At 34.3% G+C, this 25,413-nt stretch overlaps 1 protein-coding gene across 19 annotated transcripts in view; it reads left to right on the plus strand.

Annotated features, from left to right (window-relative positions):
- ADGRL3 (adhesion G protein-coupled receptor L3) overlaps window positions 1-25,413 on the plus strand; it is a 757,443-nt gene that overhangs the window by 193,165 nt on the left and 538,865 nt on the right. The window contains exon 3 of one of the 19 annotated variants that reach the window (XM_045185777.3): window positions 10,533-10,577. The exons of the other annotated variants lie outside the window; for them this stretch is intronic. The gene's annotated coding sequence lies outside the window, so the exon portion shown is untranslated. The remainder of the gene's footprint in view (window positions 1-10,532; window positions 10,578-25,413) is intronic. 19 annotated transcript variants of the gene reach the window in all.

Genomic DNA, 25,413 nt, shown 5'->3' on the forward strand with positions numbered 1-25,413 from the left:
GGATTTCTGTTCTTTGGTTTCAGTGGTAAAATTTATATTCAATGCCTAAATCTGATACAATGAAACCTTATAATATTTTAGTATAATTTTTCAAAATTAATAACAAATACAATTTGAGGTAACTATTTTCCAAGAGGAAGCCAAGATTATAGCCACATGGAAGTACTGCATTAAAGAATTATACTAAAATGGTATCTTTAAAAAAACTTGCTTTGATATTACAGAAGTGGATATGTCATTAGTCTTTCACATATTAATTTCCTCTTTTCTCAAATCTATAATGAGAGAATAATCCCAGCCCTTTAAGATTAGGGCAAAGCCTGAAAACACAATAAAATCAATATGATAGTTCATCCTTTAATTTCCTTTCATGTCCTATGAAGCCTACAACTGTAAGGTTTGAGAGTCTTACAATCTCACTTTACTTGTAACATCTTGATGGTGTCTTAGAATTGACCACAAGTAACAAAAGAAAATGGCAGCTGCGTAAATGAATTTTTAGCTTACATTGCATCTTGTTTTACCTTCCAAGCAAAGCTCTGTAACAACAGTTTTCTGTTATTAGAGAACATATTGAAGGATTGGAAAAAGTCAATTGAGATCCAAACCCCAAGAGATAGAGGAGACTGGATTAGCTTATATGTCCCATTAATTTCACAAATACTGTATTTATGGCTTAAAAAATTGTTTTGGAATTTGGCTTGTATTCTCATGTAAATGTGTACATTCTATAACTGAATGGATGAATTCACTAGAGAATAAGTGAATAAATAAGTAAATGAAAGGATGTTTTTTTACGTGATAGACTCAAAATTTTAAGTGTTTTCCATTTCATAACAAACATTTTTTAGACTACATTTATGAGTAAAGCATCTGGAAAAATAAACATCTAAATATGATTGATGGTGAATCTATATTACATAATATTTGGGAATAGAAGATGGTGCCAGGGAGAGGAAGAAGAAAAGGAAAATAAAAGAAAACATGTTAAAATGAAGGGTCCCAGTAGTATTTATAAGATGGATTTATGGATCTCACAGTAATGTCACAAAATTTAACATCCCAGCAAGGGTATTTTAAAGACTGCATTAAATAAATATTGTGTTCTTCTGTATGCTTTCTTTTTGTGGAAGTTTTCCCTTCTTTTTGCCTTCAATGGATTCCAAATGTGCCAAACTTATTAGCTTGGTCCATACTTATCTTGCAGGGCCCCAGTTGGCCAGTGAGAAGGCTATTTTAATCTCCTGACCTTGCACCTGGGTATTTGCAGCCCTTGGGGGTATTAGCTGCTGTCCATTTTTCTCCCTTGCTGTACTACTTATAAATTGGCTTGTTGCAGCCTGTAAAGAGATTAATTTGATTTGTCTCTGTTTATGAAAATAAGTTACCAGAAACCTCACATCTATTTTCCAGCTCTTATTATTATCAAGACTAACTTTGGGTTGCAACTTGGTTTTCTGTCTTTAGCCTTGTGAAAATTTACCCTATCAGTATTTGAGTTGGAAATTAATTTTTATCTTAGATTATTCAATTTATCTATATAAAGTCAGTAATGGTACATTTTAAAATTCTCAAAACTAACAGGTATAGGTTTAGACTGAGATTCAAATCCAAATTAAGTGATAGCTTGATTTTTTAAGTTTAATAAAAACACATTAGTTTATATGTTAACGAAGTGTATTGCCTCTTGCTACACCTAACATGCTGTTACTAAGCTTGTTATGAGAGTTATACTTATTTTTATAAATAAATTTGAAAGAGCCCCTAGAAATGAAAAAGGTTGTTGATTCATTGGCTAAAATATATTAACTTTAAGTTATAAATAATGTAATTTCCTTATTAATTTTGTCTTCTTGAATCCTAACATGTATAAGAACAATGATTTTTGTTCAATGTGTTTTGGTACTGGCAACTTCTGCTCCAAGACTAACTCTACTGGGTTCATTAATTTACTTTTCCAGTTTCCTTTTAATAAAAGCAAAATTATGCTTCAGAAACAGTCACAAAAAGTTCCCATTTTGTTGAAAAGTTTTATGATATCTATATTTATTTTTTCCCAAGCTATTCATTTCCATGTTTACCAAGCAGGATACATGTCATTTATTTTATTTTGTCTAATTTTAAATATAAGGCATTGTGATAACCTTAATTAATTCACAGTCCCTGAGTACTAGTCCACATGAACCAAAGAATGGAATCAGAAAACAAATCTGTATAGGGGTATAAATGTTTCAGTTTTAGATAAAGTCACCTCATTCACTTATACTCTGTTTTAGCAATATCTAAAAGGAGAATATTAGCATAAGCTTTTTAAAACCAAAATGTGAACCACAAAATTAAATGTTGTACTTTAAAAAATAATTTGTAAACATGGAATCATACAACCTTTACTGGGACTCTAAAAATAATTGCACTACTTTTTGATTGATTTTTATTAAAATGTAAATATTGATAATGATTTGCTCTATAAGGTTAACCCAAAAAGAGAGTGGGTTTTGCTGTGCCTTTCTTTTCTTTTTAATTGTATTTTATTGATTATGCTATTACAGTTGTCCTGATTTTCCCCCCTTGACACCCTTCCACCCAGCACCTGTTACAACCTCAGGCAATCCCCCCACCATTGTTCATGTCCACAGGTCATATGTATAAGTTCTTTGGCTACTCCATTTCCTATACTGTACTTTACATCCCCATGGCTATTCTGTAACTACCTATTTGTACTTCTTAAACCCCTCACCTCTTCACCCATTGTCCTCCTCCCCTCCCCCATCTGGCAACCATCTGGTAACTAAACTTCTTTGCTCTTGCTGCTTTTAAGAGTCTCTCTTTATCTTTAACCTTTGGCCTTTTAATTATGATGTGTCTTGGAGTGGGCATCTACATCCATTATAATTGGGATTCTCTGTGCTTCCTAGATTTGCATGTCTATTCCCTTCACCAAATTAAGGAAGTTTTTTCTTTATTTTTTAAGATGGATTTCCAGTTTCTTGCTCTTTCTCTTCTCCTTCTGGAAAACTTATGATGCAGATGTTGGACCTCTTGAAGTTGTTCCAGAGGCTGTTTATACTATCCTCAATTTTGGGGGATTCTTTTTTCTTCTTTTTGTTCTACATGGTTGTTTTATCCTTCCTTATGTTCTAATTCATTGATTCTTGGCTACATCCACTCTACTGTTGTTTTCCTGTAAACTGTTCTTTATTTCAATCAGTGTGTCCTTCGTTTCTGACTGGGTCTTTTTTAGGCTGCTGAGGTCCTCACTAATTTCCTTGAGTATCCTTATTAACACTGTTTTGGACTCTGCATCTGACAGATTGCTTATCTCCCGTTAGCAATCTGTCTGGAGTTTTGATCTATTCTTTCATTTGAGCCATTTTTTCCTTGTCTTCTCATTTTGGTAACCTTCCTGTGTTTGTTTCTATGTGTTAGGTACAGCTGCTTTGACTCCATTTTTTGGTAGTGTGCCCTAATGTGCTAGGTGTCCTGTAGGGCCCTATGGCACAGCCTTCACTGTCTCCCAAGCTGGGTACTTGAAGTGAGCCCTTTTTATGGGCTGAGTACACCCTCCTTTTGTAGTTGAGCCTTGGTTGCAGTTGGCAGATCAATTGGAGGGATTTACCCAGGCCTGTCAGCTGCTAGTACTGGCTGTGACCACTGACCACCAACTTCCGCTCTCTGTGGAGGATCAGCTGTGCAGAGGCAGAGTGGTAGTGCCCCAAAGTGGTCTGTAGCTGTCCACTGGGTTCACTGGCTTTGGGGTTTCCTAGGTGGTACAGGCCAAGGTCAGCCCCTACCTGTGTTTTCCCCTGGGAACCCTACCTGAGCTATAAAGCAATCTGAGACGGCTGCTATTTTTGCTGTCCTGGGAGATTTGTAGGTGAAGCCAATGTTTGGATCTAAGCTGGCTGCTCCTAGTGCTGGGCCTAGGACTCACTGAAGCCAGCTGTTCCTTGCTTGATAGGATTTAGGAGCAAAACCCAGCCATTTGTATAGAAAAGCAGCTTGAGTGGGCCTGTAAATTAGGCAGGGCAGTGCCTCTAGGGATCTCCAAGGCAGGTCAAACAGTCGGAGCCAGACTGATGGACTTTCAGATATGGCATCAGTTTATAGGCTCCGTGGGAGGAGGGTTCACACAGGCACAATGGCCTCTGCTCATCTTGATGCTAGACACTTTAGTTTCTCCCTGTATGTCACAGATGCCTTTCAAGCTGTTACCCTGGTAGTGGAGCTCAGTGGGAGTTAGTCTGATAGGCGAGTCTGTGTGTGGGATCTTTAAGAGTAACTGCTTGGGGCTCCAGAAATTTCTTCCACAGATTCAATCCCTGCTGGTTTTTGAAGCCAGAAGTTGTGGGGACTTATCTTTCTGGGACTAGAATTCTGGAATGGGGGCCTGGTCTGGGTTTGGGACTCCTCAATCCCAAGATATCTCTCCCCAACTTTTATCCACTTGGGTGTTGGACTACCCCGTTCCTTGTCTGCACCCCTTCTACCCATCTGGATGGATGTGGTTTCTTTAATTACATAGTTGTCAGACTTCCATTCAACTTGATTTCTGAGGTTCCTGAGTGATGGTTGTTCTATGTTTCAGTTGTAATTTTGATGTGGTTGTGTGAAGAGGTGAGCCATGTCTGCCTATACTGCCATCCTGACTGGAAGTCTTTGCTGTGCTTTCTTTTAAAGAAGTGTTATCTTTATATTTTAAATGCACTTTTTGAATTCAGTTTTTATATAATTAAAACTTGGCTTGGAGCTTAATTAATGGATCCCAGAATGGGAAGCTTAGGATAGAGATCACATATTATAATCACATTTTTGTCTATGAGGATAGATATACTAGATTTTTGTAATAATGAACCTGTGTTTTTGCATGCACAAGTATATTTCAACTCTATGGAAAACAAAACTTGCTTAAGTCAGAATTTTGACGAATGCATAAGAAGAAATAAAAATAAAACTCTAAAAGCTATTTCCAGTTATTACTTTAAAATAATTGGTGTTGTTCATTAGTTTCCACTTGTAAGTGAGATTATATAGTAATTTCTCTTACTGGCTTACTTCACTTAGCATAGTATGGATCTCTCCAGATCCATACATGCTCTCACAAAAGGTAAGATTTCCTTTTAACAAATTAGTGTTGGACATTTTAAAATAACTTGAATTTTCCCATAACTTTATAACTGTAATTCTCTAAACATGAGTTATAAAATGAGTAATATTTGATGATGTGATACATAGGGTTATTTTTACTTTATTGGACATATTGCAAAGCTTATACAAAGAATGCCTATGTATCTTTCCATCATATTTCCCAAAATATTAAAATTTTACCTGTTAACACAGCTGCGAAAAAAAATAGACAACCGATTTTATTTAGCTCAGTGATACTACACATGCTTTCTCATCCAATCAGGACTCACAAAAGAAATGCAGAGATAAAGTATTAATAATTCAGAATGATTACTGAAGGCCATTTAATCCCAACTTTGATCCTTTAGAGTTGGGGGCACATATGACTGCACAGGTCACAAGGCCATGAAGCCAACCCTGCTTATTAGCTTTATTCCGGTGTTATCACCTGTCCCCAAAATGTCCATTATAGCAAAAGTGAATCCCTAATCATTTATTACGTTTAGTGATCATACTTCTTTATTTCATTTAGAACATTTTCTCAGTCTTTCTTTTGTGTCTCATGACTCTGACATTTCTAAATAATATAGGGGAATTATTTTATAGAATGTTCCTCAGTTTGAGTTTTTCGGATGTTTCTCATGAAGAGATTAATATTATACACTTTAGGGCGGGAATAGCGCAGAAATCATGTGTTGTTCTCAGTGCATCATTATCAGGAGGCAATTGATGTAAGGAACAATAATTTGCCAGGCCTTCTGACTCTGTACAGAGTTCATGTTACAACAGGAAAAGCAGGATTCTTTTTAAATGGCTTACCAAATTTTTATTTGCCTCTTATATGGTTAACTGGCTATTTCAAAGGTGATATGACCCATGTTAATACTTATGATCAATAATTAGCTACTAGGTTCTAATCATTAATGACATTTTTGTATTTTGCATACAATTTTGGCTAATGGCTCTTTCCATCTTTATATTTTGTTGGAAAAATGATCAATTCTCTTTGTGAAATAATTAAATTTTGTTTTGTCCACACTCATGTGATGTCAGAAATTTAAAGAACATCTCAAGTTTTGCTGCTTTAAGGACTGCTTATATGTGATTTATTGGATGTCACAAAAAATATTTGGGTGTTTTGAGATATCTTTCCTAATTATTGAGAAAATCACTTTAATAATTCAGCTAAGTGGAGTGATCATTTTATTTGAAGATGAGAACCAATTTTGAAAGGATTGAAATATAATTAAATCATTAAAATTTTTCTTATTTTTAAAATTAAACATCATGAATGTGTTTGCCCCCACTCATTCATTTCAATACATATGATTTGAATTCTGTGTTTTAAGTCACCTCTCAAACCTCTCACTAGTTACTGTGGTCTCTTATCTCAAAAAGCTCACTCTTTGGCCAGGGACATATTTAAATCTATAATTAAGGCCTGTATCAAAGAATTATATACATGTAATAATTTCAAACATTTTAATATTTATAAACATTTTTTATTTTTCTCATAAGTGTATGTTTATTTATTTTAATAAGTTTTTAAATAACTTATTTAAAAATAAAAAGTCATTTTTCTCATAACTGTATTTTTATTTTTCTCAAATTCTTGTAGTTTCCATCATACATGTCCTGTATATATTTGATTGGATTTACACATATTTATTTCTTTTTAAAGTTATTATAAATGATTATGTTTTCATGTATGTGTTTGGTGCTATTGTAGAAGCACAATTAATTTTCATATGTTTATTTTGTGTCCTAATATCTTGCTGAAACATTTTTAAGCCTACTAGATATTTTTGTAGATTACCTGAATTTTTTATTTTACTTTTTTACATAGAAAATCCTGTCCTCTTCAAATAGAGCCACTCTCATTTCTTCTTTCAATTGTAGGTCTTTTCCTTTCTTGCTGTATTACAGTGGCTATAACTTACAAAAGTGGTGAGGTTGGGCATCCTTGCCTCTTCCCTGATGTTAGGAGGAAATCATTTTGTCTTTCAACAGGTTAGTTTTCACTTTGCTTTTTTGGATGGCGTGGACTCTTCATTTACTTATTTATTCTTATTTTTAATTAAAACTATTGGGATGACATTGATTAATAAGATTACATAGGTTTCAAGTAGATAGTTCTATAGGCTTCATTCTTTTATAGACAGATGCCTTTTATCAAATTGAGGAATATCTTGTATATTACTATTTTTCCTCTGAGTTTTTTTATCATAAATAGGTGATGAATTTTGTAAAAAATAATTTCTGCTTTCATTAATATGATCATGTGATTTTTTCCTTCTTTAGCCTTTCTTAATTGATTACAGTGATTGATTGTAAATATTGAACCAATGCTGCGTCAATGGAATAAACCCCTTTTTGTCATGGTATATAAAATAAACAAATATAAGTAAATGATAGTTTGTCCAGAAAAAGTCTAGCCATTATTAGAATATGCATGTGTGAACAATGGCGACTTCACTGTACTAGTCAGTGGGGGCAGTAGATGCCGTTGAGTGAGCATATATACTGTGTGACTGTCACATGCAAAATCACTGAGCGAGCAGAGCAACAAATCTGCATCAAATTTTCTGTTAAGCTTGAACATTCCTCTGCCCACACTATTCAGATGATTCAGAAGGCTTTTGGGGATGATGCAATGACTGCAGTGCAAATAAAAGTGTGGCACAAACACTTCAAAGATGGTTGAAAATGTGTTGAAAGTGAACCACGTTCTGGAAGGCCGGCAACAAGCAGAACACCTGAGAATGTTGAATGTGTGTGGGCTGCAATCAGTAGTGATCAGTGACTGATAGTGTGGGAACTAGAAGCTGATCTGAGGATTACAAAAACTGCTGTGTCCGAGATTTCTATGCAGGAATTTGGCATGAAATGTGTCATGTCATATTTGATCTACAGCTTCTGCTACGGGAGCAGAAGGAACATAGTGCTGCATTTGCTAATGACTTCTTTCAAACTGCTGCTGATGAACCAGATTTGGCATCTTGAGACATTTGGCCTTTCCGAAAACTGAAATTAGCTTTGAAAGGGAAGAGATTTCAGACCATCAATGAGATTCAGGAAACTACAACATGGGATCTGATGGTGATTCCAACAGAGGATTTTGCAGAGTGTTTTGAACACTGGAAGATACCCTGGGAGAACTGTGTGAGGTCTCAAGGTACCTACCTTGAAGGGGGCTAAGGCATTATTGTCCTATGCACAATGTTCCTTGTATCTTGTATTTTCTTCAATAAATGTCTCTTTTTCATAGCACATGGTGGGAAGCTTTCTGGACAGTCCTTGGTATGTCCATATACACATGAATCTTAATTGCTAATATTTTGTTAAGGATTTTTGTGTTTATATTTTTATGAGTGTTATTCACTGTATATGGTTTTCCTATCAGGGTAATGTTAGCTTTGTAAAATGAATTGAAAGGTGTCTCCTCCCCTTCTATTCTATGAAAGAGACTGGAAAATCATCTTTGTGAGTTTTTAACTTAAAAATTCAGTTTATTTAATAGCTAAAAAGCTATCTAAATTATTTTATATTGAGTTGTGTTAATTTATTTGTTTGTTTGTTTGTTTTGAAGGATCCGTCTACTTCCTCTAAGTTGTCAAGTTTGTGCTTAGAGTTGTTTTTATTTTTTTATTATATTATTTATGTATATAGGGTTTTTAGAGATATGACTTGTTTCATTCTTAATATTGGTGATTTGATTCATATTTCTTGTCATTCTGCTAAAGTTTGTCTATTGTAATAATCATATCAAATAACAATCTTTTGTTGTATTTTTATATTTAAAAAAATCATTGATTTCTGCTCCTATCAATATTATGTCTTCCTTCTGCTTGTTTTGAGTTTAGTTTGCTAATATTTTTTCTAGATTCTTTAGGTGGTAGCTAAGATTGTCTTTTTGCCTTTTTACCTAAAATAAACATTTTTAAAAATATTCCAAATATTTATTGATCGAGGGAAATAATTTTATTTTTTTCATTATTTTTTTATTGTTATTCAATTACAGTTGTCTGTATTTTCTCCCCTCACTCCCCCGACCCCAGCCAAACCCACCTCCCTCCCCAACCTCCACCCTCCCCCTTGATTTTGTCCATGTGTTCTTTATAGTAGTTCCTGTAAACCCCTCTCCCCACTGTCCCCTCCCCACTTCCCTCTGGCTATTGTTAGAATGTTCTTAACTTCAATGTTTCTGGTTATATTTTATTTGATTTTTTCTCTTGTTGATTATGTTCCAGTTAAAGGTGAGATCATATGGTATTTGTCCCTCACCACCTGGCTTAAAATAAGCATTTTTTTTTTACTCTACATTTTCCTCTCAACACTGTTTTAGATGTCTCCTACAAATTTTACTATGTTCCATTTTTATATTGAACCTTCTTCTTTGACCTTTTTGATTATTTAGCTGTCTGTTTTTTTTTTTTTTTTAGTTTCTATGTGTTCAAAATTTTCCGTTTTCTTTCTGTTATTGTTTTCTAGTGTGATTCCATTTAGTCAGAGAGCACATTCTGTATGATTTCAATTATTTTAAATTTGATTATGTTTGTTATATATCCCATGATATAGTCTATTTTTATGTGTTTTATGGGTCCTTGAAAAGATTATATATTCTGCTCTTTTGGGGGGAGTATTCTACAATGTCATTTAGAGTATGTCGATTGAGTTTTACTATATCCTTGCTTATTTATTTATTTTTTTGATCTAGAATTTTATTGATTATTAAGAATGGGATGTTGACGTCTTCAACTGTAACTGTGGATTTGTCAATAACTTTAGTTTTAGCAGATTTTCACAAGCATTGAAGCTTTGTAGTTTGGTATAGATACATTTAGGACTGACCTATCTTCTTTTTGGACTTATTTCTTTTTATAATTATATAGTGTCCCTGTCTGCCTATGATAACTTTCTTTGCTTTAAAATCATTTTTACGTGATGTTGATATAGTCAATATTTCTTTTCATGCCCAAGGTCAAAATAACAACTTATTTGGTGAGGTGAATTAGAACTTCATTTTCTAAATCTTTCTTTTACTATCACCCATCTCAAAGAAGAAATGTATTCGCCTGATGAGAAATCCCACTCTAGTTATTTTGAAATGCTTTATGAAAGTACCTATATTCAAGCTTTAGCTCTGTCTCTTAAGAACTGTATAACCTTGGGCAAGATACTTGTCTGTTACCAGTTTTCTATAAAACTGGAAAATGCCATCTTACTAACAAATTCACACAATTGCTGTGAAGATCAAATTAGATGTGTGTGAAAAGCACTAGAGGTCTAACAATAGTATCAACAACAAGAATAATTTATATCTCTATGGCACTTTTAGAAAGTACTATTTATTATTGCTGTAGTTCCTTATTCATTTGACCTGCTTATTTGTCTTACATTTTATACAGAGAAATCATGAAAAATATTTCTACTTACTATGATGCTGAATACAGGTAGGGAAATTTCTCAAATACTTTTAACATGATTAAATTAAATTTTCCAATGTATTAATTTTACAAGTTAAACTTAGTATATAGTGATATAGTCCATCAAATAACTAAATATTAGGTATTAATACTTTATGATGCTAGATAATTCCACGAAGGTGATTGGTACCATGAATCAGAACACCTTGATGGTACCGATTTAAAGTACAGTAGTCTCCCCTCATTCCTGGTTTTGCTTCGGAGGTTTCTGTTCCTGGTGGTCAACCATGGTCCAAAAATATTAAATTGAAAATTCCAGAAATAAGCAATTCATAATTTTACTATTTTAAAAAAGTTCATCTTTAACAATTCATAATTTAAAATCCCAGATTGTTCTGAGTAACTTGATGAAAGCTTGTGTGTCCCTCTGGGGTCGTCCCTTTGTCTGGGGTCTCCACACTGGGTATGCTGCCACCGCCTGAGTCACACTGAAGTTTTATTGACTGTCTCATTATTGCAGTATTGCAGTACTTGTGTCCAAGTCCCCCTTGTTTTTACTTGATAATGTCCCAGAAGTGCAGGACTAGTGATGCTGGCCATCTGGATATTACAAATAAAAACTATAAATTGCTACTTGAAATAAAAAGGTGAAAGGTCTTGAATTAATAAGGGAAAAAGTAACATGCTGAGGTAGCTAAGAGCTACATTATGAACAAGTCTTCTATTTGCAAAGTTCTGAAGAAGGAAAAATAAATGTTTTCTAGTTTTGCCTTCACACTTTAACTGCAACAGTTTAGGCCACAGTGCATGCCAAGTTTTTAGTTAACGTGGGAAAGGCATTGCATTTGTGGGTGGAAGACATGAACAGAAAACCTGTTCCTAAGATGGCCATGGATTGTATCAGAAAGTTTTGAGCTTAAACAAAGACTTCGCAAGACCTCTGAAACTAGTGACACCGAACCATTTACTGAAGTAAGAGATGGTTACACAGATGGGAATAGGTTTATGAAAAATACCGTGGTGGTTGCATCTGCTGCTGAAGAAGCTGCTGCCACATTTCTAGTAGAAGAAAAGACATTGATTAAGGAGAAAGTATGTATATGTAGAAAAAGCATAGTTTGTATTGAGTTGCATCCTACCGGTAAAATCTGGGGGTCTTGGAATGTATACATCCTCCATAGAATGGCATGAGAAGAGATTACTGTATCTATTTTCAATAAGAAAAGATACAACTTGGTACTGGGATGAGTATCTCTCCTATATTTATACTAAATATGATTCACAATGTTCATAATCAGACATGAGTTTTCTTTAGACATAATTTGTTCCATCATTTATTCTTGGCCGAAAACATCTAATTCTCCCTTAAGTTCAGTAAGATATTACTACCTTTGAGAATCTTTTCCTAACTTACCTTTTAATTTACATAACTTTTATAACTTGTACAAGGATGTATTAAAAAAAATGTTCCCCACAAAGGCATGTAATGAGTACGTGCACATCTTTACATGTTTGAAGTAGAACCATTATCAAATTTCAGTGTATGTGTAGAAGTTAGGGAGTCTTGAGAATCTTTCCTTTAAAATAACCATTAGAGCCTTAGAGTTCAAATGAGTGTATAACCCTTTATACAAGTATTAATTTAGTATCTGAAAAGGTAACCAACTAGAATATCTTCTTTAAAATATATTCCTTAAAATATTCCTAAATATTTGAAATTTTCTCAGTAAGAAATAATATTTCTTTGATTTTTTGTTTATTGATTTCCCATCATGTATTTTCAGCTAAAGTTGTGACAAACAGATGTCATTACTATGCTTTTCAAACCATATTTTTGGAAATATACTAACATATTTTCAAATGTACCATGTTTGTGCATGCACATGGATAAGATAAAATGCAAGTATTATGGAGCCTCTTATTGTATCTTGGTTATGTCATGTATTAAGGTATCTAAAATATTTTCTCTAAACATGAGGAAACAAAATTGGTCCTAGTTACTTTTCTACATAGTGTATGCAAATAAATATTTGTAACTAATATATATGCTAATGTATATGCTTCATAGTGTCTAAGTCATTGATATTATAAAGGTTAATCAATTCCCTTGGAGGGTATTGCACTATCTTATTAATTAACAGAATTCTGCCAACACAGTTTTCATTTACATAAAATTTTTGGTTATATGATTTTATTTTAAGAATGGCCTTCATAAACAAATCAACAAATGACAAGTGGTGGTGAAGTGGTGGAGAAAAAGGAACCCTAGTGTACTATTGATGGGAATGCAGACTGGTGCAGCCACTGTGGAAAACAGTATGGAATTTCCTCAGAAAACTAAAAATGGAACTGCCTTTTGATGCAGCAATTCCACTGCTGGGATTATACCTTAAGGATCCTGAAACACTAATTCAAAATTATGCACCCCAATGTTCATAGCAGCACAATTTACAATAGCCAAGTGTTGGAAGCAACCTAAGTGCCCATCAGTAAATGAGTGGATCAAAAAACTGTGGTACATTTACAAATTTTCTATGCAGCAGAAAGAAAAAGGAGCTCCTGTCCTTCATGACAGCATGGATGGAACTGGAGAGCATTATGCTAAATGAAATAATCCAGGCAGCAAAAGAGAAATACCATGTGATCTCACCTATAAGTGGAACCTAATCAACAAAACAAACAAGCCATCAAAATAGAACCAGAGACACAGAAATAAAGAACAAACTGACAGTGACCAGAGGGGAGAAGGGAGAGGGACAATGGGGGAAAGGGGAAGGGTGAAGTCAAGGAACCTGTATAAAAGACCCATGGACAAGGACAATGGCGGGGAGGATTGAATGTAGGAGAAGGCGTGGGCAGGGCAGGGGAGAGCAATGTGGGGGTGGAGCAATCCACTATAATTAAACAACAATCAAAAATAAAAAGAATTTACATATCCTTAATAAATGAAGTATACATAGGAGACAGAGGGATAGATAGACAGATATTTAAGATTAGATCGATAGAAATTTTGAGTTGCTGTCTTGGTTTGCTAATAAAATGTATGTTAAGCAGATAACAGAAAATAACTATTTTCACAATGAAATTTCAATAAACATAAAGATAGATAAAATAGTAATTCTTAGCCTTAATATTATGAAGTATTGCTGAAAATTCTAAGGGGAATGTATTTTATGAGCTTTGACATCAATTTTGGTAGGGAGGGGCATGGCAAAAACTTTTTAAAATTGACAACTAGACAGAGCTTTGAGATAAAACTCTATAGTTTTTTTCTGAGTTGGTACATCTTGATTACTCCCCAAATTAGTCATTTCAGTTATCAGGCTTACATACTATTTATGTACAGTGGAAGTTTGAAGATTCTAAGGAGAGGTAACTTGAAGTTGATTATCCACTACCCCAGTAAAAGAGCTAGGAAAGCATTGATCATTTCAGTAAAGAAACATACAAAATTATTAGGGTTCTGGTAAATGCAGGAGGAATAGGTGGGAACAGGACTCAGGAAACAGCACAAAGTAAGAGGCCATCAACTTTCAACATATTTCAGGGAATGTGAATCTACTGTGGGGATGATTGGCCAGAGATGGTCTGAAAGATGTATTGAGGTTGAATTTCAGGTTGAATTATTAAATGCTATGGTAGGGAGTTGGGTCTTATGCAACAGCATCATGAAGTCATCTGAGGCTAGATGAAAGCTCAGGGGGAGAGCATTTCAAGTAGGCCTGTCTGGCGGCAGTGTAGAAGACTCCAATTAGGAGCCAAGCAGGAATTCACAAGACCCTGAGCTTGTGGAATGCTAGAAATGGAAGGTAGGAGATGGTGTTAAGAGACATTGTGGAGTGGGTTTAAAGGAATTCACATGATCAGATGGGGAAGAGGAATGTGGAAGAGGGAGGTCTCATACATGATAGCAGAATTTGTGATGTGGCCGACTGGAAGGCTAGTGATGCTATTTTAAGGTACTGAAACCACAGGGAATGTAGCAGGTAGGAGTACTAGCAGAGTGGTCATGGCCATGGGATGTTTCGGAGTTGTGAGATCTCCTGAAAATCTTGCTTGTGTTCGTTGGTGATTATGCACTTGGGAATGTACTGGAATATAGAGTTGGAATATAGAGGCAAGGGTAAGGTTAACTTGACATCAGAGTTGGGCATAATGTGTGTATAGTAACTCTAAGCCAGAGAAGGATTGTGGAGTAAGAACGTTTTCTAAAATAAGACTTTAATGAATGTCTCCATTTTAAAAAGTAGAGAATGAGGAGTTAGGGAAGCTGAGAGAAGGGTCGATATTAATTAGAGATTCAGAAGGAAATTCAGAAGGAAACACAGAAGGAGAGGACAGTGTCACAGGAGATATCATTAAACAGTATTTCAGGGAAAATAACAGTTTCAAAGGTCACAGAAGTTAGGTCTGAAAAGACTGTGTCGTCTGAAAATACAGCTCCTATTTAGATATTGAGAGGCAGTTTTTATAACATCCTGGGTAAGAGCTGACTTGGGAGCATAGGGAATAAAGGGAACCGTAGCTTGACAATTTTAAACGGAGACTTTGTCAAAGGAAATGGTGTTCTCCAAAGAAGTACTTCTAGTAAATGGCAAAGTGAAGACTCCTATCTGTATCTAAAGAAACACAGTCTTCAAGTTCTTTTCACACTGTACCACGTTGTTTCTCTAGAAAAGAAAGTATGGGTAGAAGCAAGCTGGAAAGTTAGAGGTGAAGAAGAATCAAGCATTTATTAAGTAAGTAGTTGTAGAGAGAAGACCCTTTGGACTATAATCTTCATAAATATGTGGGTTGATGTATCATAATATATCTTAGGTATTGCACATGGTAATTTTACAATAAATGTAATTGAAATGGATTTTGTCTTCACTGCTGTGTATAGCGTTGGGGAAAATGATTATGGAGTTTTATCAGCTTATTTTTTTCTCTTTCAACATAAGAAAGTAGCTTTATAAATTCTCATGTACACATTTTTGAATATCCAATAAATCATTTTTAAAGTTTCTGTTTTTTAGGCAGTGTGATTTAAGAAATTAGGGCAATAGCTTGCCTAAGTGCTGGCTATTCAGAGACTCTCAAGGTATTATAAATTACAGTTCAGAAATATGAATGGGAAGTAGTCATTTTAATTAGGAAGATACACTTGGGAATGAAGTAATTTTTTAAGGTAATTTCCTTGGTGAGTGTTTTACCGATCGCTTGAATTTATTTACCACACAGATATCACAATAAAATAGGTATTTATGGGATAGTTTTTAATTAGAAATTATGGCTTGTAGAGTTGAAGTGATGAATCATTTTATTTATATTTTGGCTTCACTGGCCCTAGTAAAAGATGATCCCATTGACTGCTTTGGAGATTTCTAACTTTATGCTTTGTCTTTCAAAACCCCACAAAATCTATCTTATATTTCTGTTTATATTCAAAAACTCTACATTACCAATGAGTTAAAAAGATAACAAACTAGACTATGAACCGGTGCTTTGGCATCAAACAAGTAATTTTGCTTTTCTTCATAACTGAACCACTTTACAAATTAATAGAAAAATAAGTTATGTGCTACTACTGTATTTCTAAATGGAAATGGGATCGGAAGGGAATCAAACTAGTGAAATGTATGAGCATGAGAACAATAGTCTAGCTGATGAGATGGTTTTGTGGGAATGAAGCATCTGTCATTCAGAAGGACACATTGATGCAAGTTAATTCTTTTTTTTTGTTTGCATTTAATTATGTCCTAAAAAGATTGGTATTGAGAATAAAACAAACATAAACTAGAACTTCCATTCAGAGTACAACCTCTATAGAGAGAATAAGACTATGTACATGCAACTTGCATTTACAATATTAGATTCAAATGAAAATTTATTCCCACTTTTCATTCTTCTTTTAGCCCAGATATTTTATTCCTACTGCAGTGCACATGTTAACATGGCTTGTACTTAAAAGCCACAATAAAAAAAAAAACCCTAAAATACAAAAATAAATAAATAAAACTTGAAAGAAGCACTTAACTTTAGTCATTTATTCCTTATAAGGGAGCTCCTTCTCAATGCCCCTTACTTAGATAATTATGGATTTAAGAAATTGAATCCACCACTAACTGACTACTGAGAATGAATTTTTTTCTTGTGAATGAACCATCATATCTGATACATTAATATTAGAGTACATTCCACTGAGTATTTTGATAGTAAGGATAGCAGAAGTTTAGTGACATTCAAACCCTGAGCTCAGGAAAGCTTCAAGGTAGTTATTAAAGGAGTAATGAGTCTTAAATCATAGTTTCATACTCAGTGTCTGATGTCCAAATAGTCATTGATTGCCACTAATATCCGTTCTCCTTCCGTAAGTCTTGGCCTTTCCCAAATGCTGGAGCGACAGCTAGTGTAAATTAGACCTGTTCTCTCTTAATTTTAAATGACTTGTCCTTGTAATCATGGTTATCATCACTTGTAACCAAAGAAAAGAGGTGGAGTGGGGATGCAGTCTGTATGGTTTCTGTTATGTTAATTAAAACACTCTCTCTTTGGGATGTATCTGGGGTGAATTGCACTGCCCATAAAATAGGATCTCTAGGGTGCTTTAAACAATCCATTTTAAAAACAAGACCAATAGATGGGAAGGCCATCTGCCTGCAGCAGCTCCTCCGTGCCCCACAATTGGCTTCTCTCATTGCAGAGTGGGCACCCCTTCCTTTTCAGGGAAGGTTGTTGTCTCTTTGCAGGCCACTCAATAGAAGATGGCCTACTGAGATAGAGGACAACTGTGCTTTATAAGAGTTACCTCAGTCTCAGGTAACTGGACCTGTTTGCTGCCACTTCTAACCAATTCCATTGAAATTGAACCATTCTAAATTATTTTGTGTTGTGCAGAGAGCAAACTAAATGTTAACCAAATTGATGGGAATAGAACAAATTTCTGTTGTAATATCACCATATATGAAATAATTGGGATAGAATAGGAGCAAGGAAATCTGAAAAGACAGATTCATATTAAATCTCTCTGAGAAAGGAAGGTATTTTAAGTCACATTATTGATGTTCATAGTAGCTTTTAATGGGCTTGTTTAATAGTGACTTATAACACAAGATTTTTAAAATAACAAGCTTTTAATAAAATATAATAATAGCAATAATACTTCTTGCTTAAGTGACTATGATAAGCTAATGAATTTATCTTTGCTTTAATTTCCTCATAAGTAAAATGACAATAACAGTAGTTACTTCATAGTTTTTATGGTGATCGTGTCAATATATGTTGAATTCAGAAGGGCTCTAACACAAAGTTAAATATTTGCTATTTTTAAAATCATTAATAATAGCAACCTGGACCTACTTGCCTTTCCTTTAGCCTTTTGAAGAATCTCCTGCTTTGTTTGAAAAACTAATCGATCTTTTCCCCTGAAGAATTAGTGTAAGACCATGTTCTTGATACTGGCTTATTTCAAGATATAATTGAAATTGCACTGCCACTTTTACGATTCCGTGAATGTCATAAAGTTTTGTTTGTAGTAAATTATAAAGATAAAAAAAGCTGATTCTTTTAAATCAAGTTATTATATCATGTTAACCTGGTTATGACTGTGTGACATATTCCTTCCATGCTCATCCATTTTTGTCCATTTCATATCCATAAATTACCCATCATGCAGTAAGGTTTTAATATAAGGCAGGCTTTAACGTAAAAGACAAATAAAGTCTAAGAAGTAACAAGTGCATTGTACTTTCTCCTAATTCACTGCGTTGCAAGTGTCTCATTAATTACAATACTTTTCTTACTTATATTTGGTGTTTTCCGTGTTTCTGCCACTTCATTTAGTCATGAAGTTGACTTCCTGGAGCTCAGGAGCAGGGTAATGCTACAAAACCAGTAGCCCTACAAGGGCTGTGTAAACATTTGGAAGTGGGAGTACTGGAGGAAAAACACATAGAATAGATAAATTAAATGAATAATTTTCTATATTCCAGGGATCCCCAATGCTTCTCACTGTGCATTCCTTATATCTGGTGTTGTCAGTGTTTCATGTGTATTACTCATACTATTATGTTCTGGGCTCATTATATATAAAGATTGCAGCTTGTGTATTTTTCTCATTTGAATGTTCGGCTCACTGTAGATTGTCACTTAGTAGAAGTTTTAAAAATGTTGTTAAATGTAATTTATCAACTTACACATAGTGTGTAAGATATTTAGGTTTTGTGTTAGATGGTGAAATATTTACAAAGGCATGAATTTTGATCATTTGTAATTCTGGGATTGTGGATAGAATTTTATTTAAATTAATCTTTCAAGTCAACTCTCTCCCTATCAACTCCTCTGTTGCCAAATAGGATGAATAAATTTCACTCTCATCTTACTTAAATGTCATTAGTGTTCAGAGGTACTGGTCTAATCACTTGAAAAATGACAAGAAACAAAAAGAAATAAAGCACATCTAATCCCAGCCACCAATAAGCTTATATTCTAGTACAGGAGACTGAATTAGAAAACTAAGTAGATGGTATTGAGGAATTAAAAAACAAACAAACATGGGTTCATTTGAGACATATTTCGGAAGGTCAAGTTAAGAGGACCTGGTGAAAGTAGAGCTTCTAGAGTGAGCCAGACAGAAGTATCAAGAATGATGCAACAGTTTTTGGCATCGTGGACGACTTATTTATTGGTGTGGTGAACATTGGAGGTAGAACAGTGTAGGAAAGCAGAGAGATTTTTAAAAATCATCTGGAAAATGTTAACTTTCAGAAGCCTATGAGACATCCAAGTTGATGTGTCAAGCTGAAAATATGAGTCTGGAGGTAAAAAGAAATAAAGCCCATATTGATCTCAATTTGAGTCAGTAGCATAGAGCCCGTATTTACAGAATTGGGACATAAGAGGTCAAGAAGAACAGTGAAGCAAAAGACTGAACTCAGTAGATAGGTAAGGAAGGAAAATCAGATGATATTGTACACAGCGGAAAAGAGAATTCAAGAGACATGATTTGGTTCATAATATTAAAAAACAAAAAGTGTTTCAGGAAAAAAGTGATTCATCAAATGCTTTGAATACTTCTGAGACTTAACTAAGATGAGACTGAAAATTATCCGTTATATTTATCAACAGAGAATTTACAGTGTTGGTAGGAGAGAGTTGACTTGATAGATTAATTTAAATAAAATTCTCAAAATTCATGCCTTTGTAAATATTTCACCAACTAATACAGAACCTAAATGTCTTACACACTATGTGTAAGTTGGTAAATTATATAACAACATTTTCAGAACTTCTACTAAGTGACAATCTACTGTAGGCCAAACATGCCCATGGGAACAATACACAAGCTGCCATCTTCATATATAACGAGCCCAGAACATAATAGTATGAATAATACACTTGAAACACTGCCAACACCAGATACAGGGCGTGCAGAGTGAAAAGCAGAGGGTCACTGGAGTACAGGAAACTGCTGTAGTACTGCCGCTTCTAAGCGTTAACGCAGTCCTTATCGCAGGCAGCAAATGGTTGTGTAAACAGACAAAAGTAGTATTAGGTGGTCCAGTGTTCCAACGGTTTTTAATTTGAATCCTCAAGTATTCATAAAATATTTGACATAGTCTAATAATAAAAATGATTATCTTGAGATCTTTAACATTTCCCAGTGATGATTAAACTGATTAGTAATGTTGAGAAGAAAAACTATCTCTAAGATTGAAATTGACAGAATGAAGATTAATTTCCATTGATACATTTGTATCTCCTAAAATAGCCAAACCCATGTCCCTTATTTATTCCATTAACTGTTACTGTCTCCTCCACTTGTCAGGCACATCTGGCTGGGCAGTTTTTCCTCTGAAGTAGGTCACATTTTAGTAGATAATGATTGAATTGGGAAGACTGACTTGTAAATATACAGTTACAGGGACATGTATTCAGTTCCTTAAGAGATGTAGATATACAAGGAGCATTTCTGAAATAAAGGACAGTGATGCAATTTGCCAGAGTTCACAGAGAAAGCAAGTGCCAGGGGGTTAGGAGCTGCTAATTCCAGGCAGAGAGAATACGCTCAAAGGCACAGAAGTGTGAAATAGAATGGTGGTGCCCGAAGTTAAAAGCATGGCAGTAGGGCTGTCTTCTTGGAACTTTTGAGGTCAGTTTTATGGAAACCCAAGTAATAAGATTTATAGATGAGAAAATTCAAGCCTCACATGAAATACACGGTGGGGTCAAGCCCCTGTCCGTGTGTTACAAAGGCTGGGAGAGCACTGTTTTTAAATATGTGGTGCTTGGAGTTGGGGACCGAGGTCTAGGCTGGAGACCAACATTTGGGATTGGTTAGCAAATAGGCAACAGAGAAAAATTGTGGTTGGCGTTTTCAGGAAACTGGAACTTGTGAGACTTTTAACAATTACCAAATTTGTTTCTTTGTCATGCATAAATATCTAAATATCAGAGTAATTTTGGACTGAATAATGTTGCTAGTACCCTAAAGGTAGAAAAACAGATGAGTTTATAAAAAATACTGTTATATATGAATATAGAAAATCATGTTTGAGGTGAAGAAAGCAATGACCAGGACAGTGTTAATCCAAAACTAAAATTTATTTTATAGTTAAAATGTATTCCAAGATTTGAAAATGTGAGTATATTCTTACATAAAACATATGCAACATAATGAATACTTTTGAAAATCTTTAGGATATAAGTTAAGAATGTGAAGACATCCTAAAGAATATTCATTGCAATTTTGTGATTGCCAAGTTTATTCAACAGTAGTCTTTAATATACTATTATATTACTAGCAATAAGGCAGAAGCTTTGTATTGTTTTCCTGGCAATGATAATGAATTTATTTTATTTTATTTTTTTAAATTTATTTATTTATTTTTATTCAGTTACAATTGTCTGCATTTTCTCCCCTTCCCTCCACCTCACTCCAGCCAGTCCTACCTCCCTCCCCCACCTCTACCCTCCCCCTTGATTTTGTCCTGTCCTTTATAGTAGCTCCTATAGACCCCTCTCCCCACTATCCCCTCCCCACTCCCTGTGGCTATTACAATGTTCTTAATTTCAATGTCTCTGGTTATATTTTGTTTGCTTTTTTTTGTTGTTGATTATGTTCCAGTTAAAGGTGAGATCATAATGATAATGAATTTGACAACTCCCTTTTTTCATATTCTTAACCCATTCATCTTATCAGTCACTGTGTTTTGTGTGATCTGTAACAGTTTTTATATATGGCTTTCTTTTTCGCACTGCTATTTGAGTGTACATTAAACCTATCACCTTCTAATTGTTGTCTTTTCTCATCCTCTACTTTCTAATCACATACTGGCCCAGAGTTTTGTAAAATACCACTTTCATCACGAATAAGTTTCTTGTAAAAGGGAACTTCCCTTTCAGTACAAGCTTCTCAGGCCTCTATACCTTGTTTTCCTTGCTCCCTGGAAAACTCACCACAGGTTGATGACACATTGTATACTTCTTTGAATTCCTTGCACCCATTGCTTATAATATAGTCTTTATGTAAGTATTTTTTAATTTATTGAATTTTAGAGTGAAAGGAAGGAGGAAGAGGTGGGGGAGAGAGAGACAGGGAGAGAGACTGACTTCAATTTGTTCCACTTCCTTATGCGTTCATTTCTTGATACTCATGTGCCCTGACTGAGGATCGAACCCGCAACCTTGGCATAGTGACACTAACAAACTGAGCTCCCTTGCCAGGCCTGTGTCAGCACTTTTTGGTGAAGTGATGAGCCGATGTGCCATCACTGAGTTGATGGATGTGACTATGACAGAGTGGAAAGATGATATAAATACTTTAATGCTTCTTTTAGGAATTTCCATGCTCAAATCCATGTAAAAATATAAAACCGTCTATAGGCATTTGAATCACTCTGTCACCTTCACATTTACCTATTTCATTTCCTGCAGAGCACTAAGTTTTATCTGAAGGGAACTTTGTTATTTACTACATTGCAGTTTTATTTATCTGTTATACAGACTAGTCTCTCTAGGAGACTCGTTTGCCTTCACTATGTTCCCAGCATAAGCATTTTATCTGTTATTTGATAAACAATAGTTGAAATAATCAGTTAATTAACAACATATAACCTTAATTCCCTAAGACCCTGAGACATACAGATATGTTACTCTCATTTACTAGGTATTAAACTGGAGGAAAGAGGAACCCAGGAGAAAGATTTTGAGCTAAATAAATTATACTAGTGTAGCAAAATCAAGATACTTGTGAAAGAATTATATTGTAGCATAGTGTTCAATTAAAACTTCCTGATTTGGGCTGCATTTGGTTAAGGAAGCTTCTCTCTAAATCTATCTGAGATGCCTTAACTCTGACATCACTATACTTAGAAATCATTGAAAGAATAAAATAGAACTTAGGAAGTTGAAAGACAGTATTTGATAAGAACAACTTATTATTAGCTCAAACATCTGTCAAAATCTAGTCTCAAGTAATATTTGGGAGTTACCCCCTTATAAAGAAAAGTGACATTTTTCTTGCTAAGGAAATAGATATAAATATGACATTTGCTGAATTTTTTGTTTTAATCAGCTTTCTTCTTTATCTCATGATGACCTTTATAAGGATACACTTCAAAAATAATCTACTTTTTTTTCTTTTTACTCATTCTGTACCCTCACCTCTTTTTCTTTTCATTTCATCACCTCTTATACACTTGCACACATACATGAGTGGGTTTAAAATGTATACATGTGTCATATGCAATTAAAGAAATTATTGAAATTTAACTATGCCCATCAATGATGTATGTGTCTTGTATTTCTTCTAATATAAGTTTATTGGTCTTGCATTTAGAATATTCTTTTCACAACTCATTTGGAAACTGATAACTTTTAGAAGAAAGACTTAGTAATTGGGCTGCTCGAGTCATGTAACAGGTGATTCAAAGACTATTTATAAAGCACCATCTGTTGTCTCAAGGGACTCCTCCGATTTATCAGCTACGCCAGGAGATTTCTCAGAGTTTGTGAGTGGCTTTTCTTAAGAGAGCATGATGAGTGTGATTTTATGAGTCTAACATCTGCAGATGGTAGAAGTTGAGTTACTATTTGAAAAGCTTAACACAATATGTTGTTTTTAACACAGGGTGTTCTACTCAGTTCTCCTATCATGATTTGTATTGTGCTACGTTATCCTGATTCCCATTATTCCTTGCTTTTTCTCTTTTTCTTTTCCTAACAGTAGCAGAGGCAATGGTGATGATGATAGCAACAACACCAGCAGCAACAATAACAACAGTAATAGAATCATAGGTCACTATTGAGGTCCTAATATATAATAAGTCCTGTGCTATTTAATTTAAACGCTATTCCATTTGACCCTCACAGCATTGCAAGACTTAGGTTGAATTATTTGGCCAACATTGTATAACTGATACAGGGAAAACCCAAGGGTAAATTCAAGTCTGAGAGCCTATACAGTGACTACCAAAAATTAATTTTTCCCTGCTTTTCGTACTTCATCTTTCTTGTGAAACTGTGTATTCCTATTACATCGATTTTATCTCTTTATAGATAACTCATAAATTTATGTTTATAATCCCATCCCTGTCTTTCTTCTGACTTCCAATCTGCATCTACAAATGTCTGATTAATGACTTTGCCTGAAAATATTCTAGAAATAGTACTGTCTTCCTACCAATATTGACTCATATCGCCCTTGGTTAATATTATCGCTATCCTTTTAAATACCCAGACTCACAACATTTGCTTTGTTTCTATTCTGTTTTTCAAATGCTATCTAGAAAATAGAAGGCAAAAATGTTGATTTTTATCCCATTCCCTAGTTTCCGTCATTGCTGTATATCTACAGTACCCCACAAATGCATAAAATTCTGCAAAATGTCATTGCTATTCAGCATGTTCTAAAGCCTGCAAATAGCCCTACTAGTTACTCATAATGTTACTGCTGAAGAATATTTCTGAATTCATTATTAAGATTTTCTTTGTACTCCAACAGTCTTCACTGCCTGAATATTTTAAGATAGAATTATATCTTAAAATATTTAAAAAAATAATTATAAAGGGCACCCTTGCCTTCTTGGCATTCACGATTTGTTATAATTACATGCAGACAAATACTGGTTACACCCAGAAATTTTCACAAATTATAAATGTCAATCAACAAGATAACTTTTTATTACCTACTAATATGTCCAGGTTCTTGTTTATGGCTCTTTTAACTCCCTTGAGTATTCTACTCCCTGTACATTCTTATTAACTGTCTTTCTGAATTCTATCCTTCCTTCATTCTGTTTAGATGACATTTCCCAATGGGGGGAAGGAATCTTTTTGATGGCTGAGTGGACCATGCCTGATTCAGCTTTCTCTTTTTTATTGTAGACATTCAATAAATGTTTATTGAATTGAAAAAGCCTCATTTAAATTCTAAGCTTAGCTATTAAGATACAGATAATGTTATAGCTCTCTGGTCACTCCATGCACTGTTTTTGCCAGAATCATATTGATTTGGATTATGAGAATATTAGTTGAAGATGCCTTCTTCCTAGTAACACCACTTTAGAATAGATAGTATGGTTCAACTTGATGTCCATAAGATTCTTGTTTTAAAAATTGAGAATATGTTTATGCTACCTAGTGAAAATGATGAATAATAATTTCAACTAAACAAATAAATTGAATTCCAGGGAGTAAAAATCTTTCATCATTAAAACTGTAAATATTTTATTTTATTCCTTATGAAGCATTACTTAAATCAGTAAAACATATTGATTCAATCAGTTTGAATTTAAGAAAATATTTAGAGCTCTTAGTGTGTACGTTTTACTAAGTGCCTGAGAGGTAAATAAGACCCCCTATCTATGCTTAAAATCAAACA

The sequence above is a fragment of the Desmodus rotundus genome, chromosome 4 (assembly GCF_022682495.2).
Source record: "Desmodus rotundus isolate HL8 chromosome 4, HLdesRot8A.1, whole genome shotgun sequence".
NCBI classification, from domain to species: domain Eukaryota; kingdom Metazoa; phylum Chordata; class Mammalia; order Chiroptera; family Phyllostomidae; genus Desmodus; species Desmodus rotundus.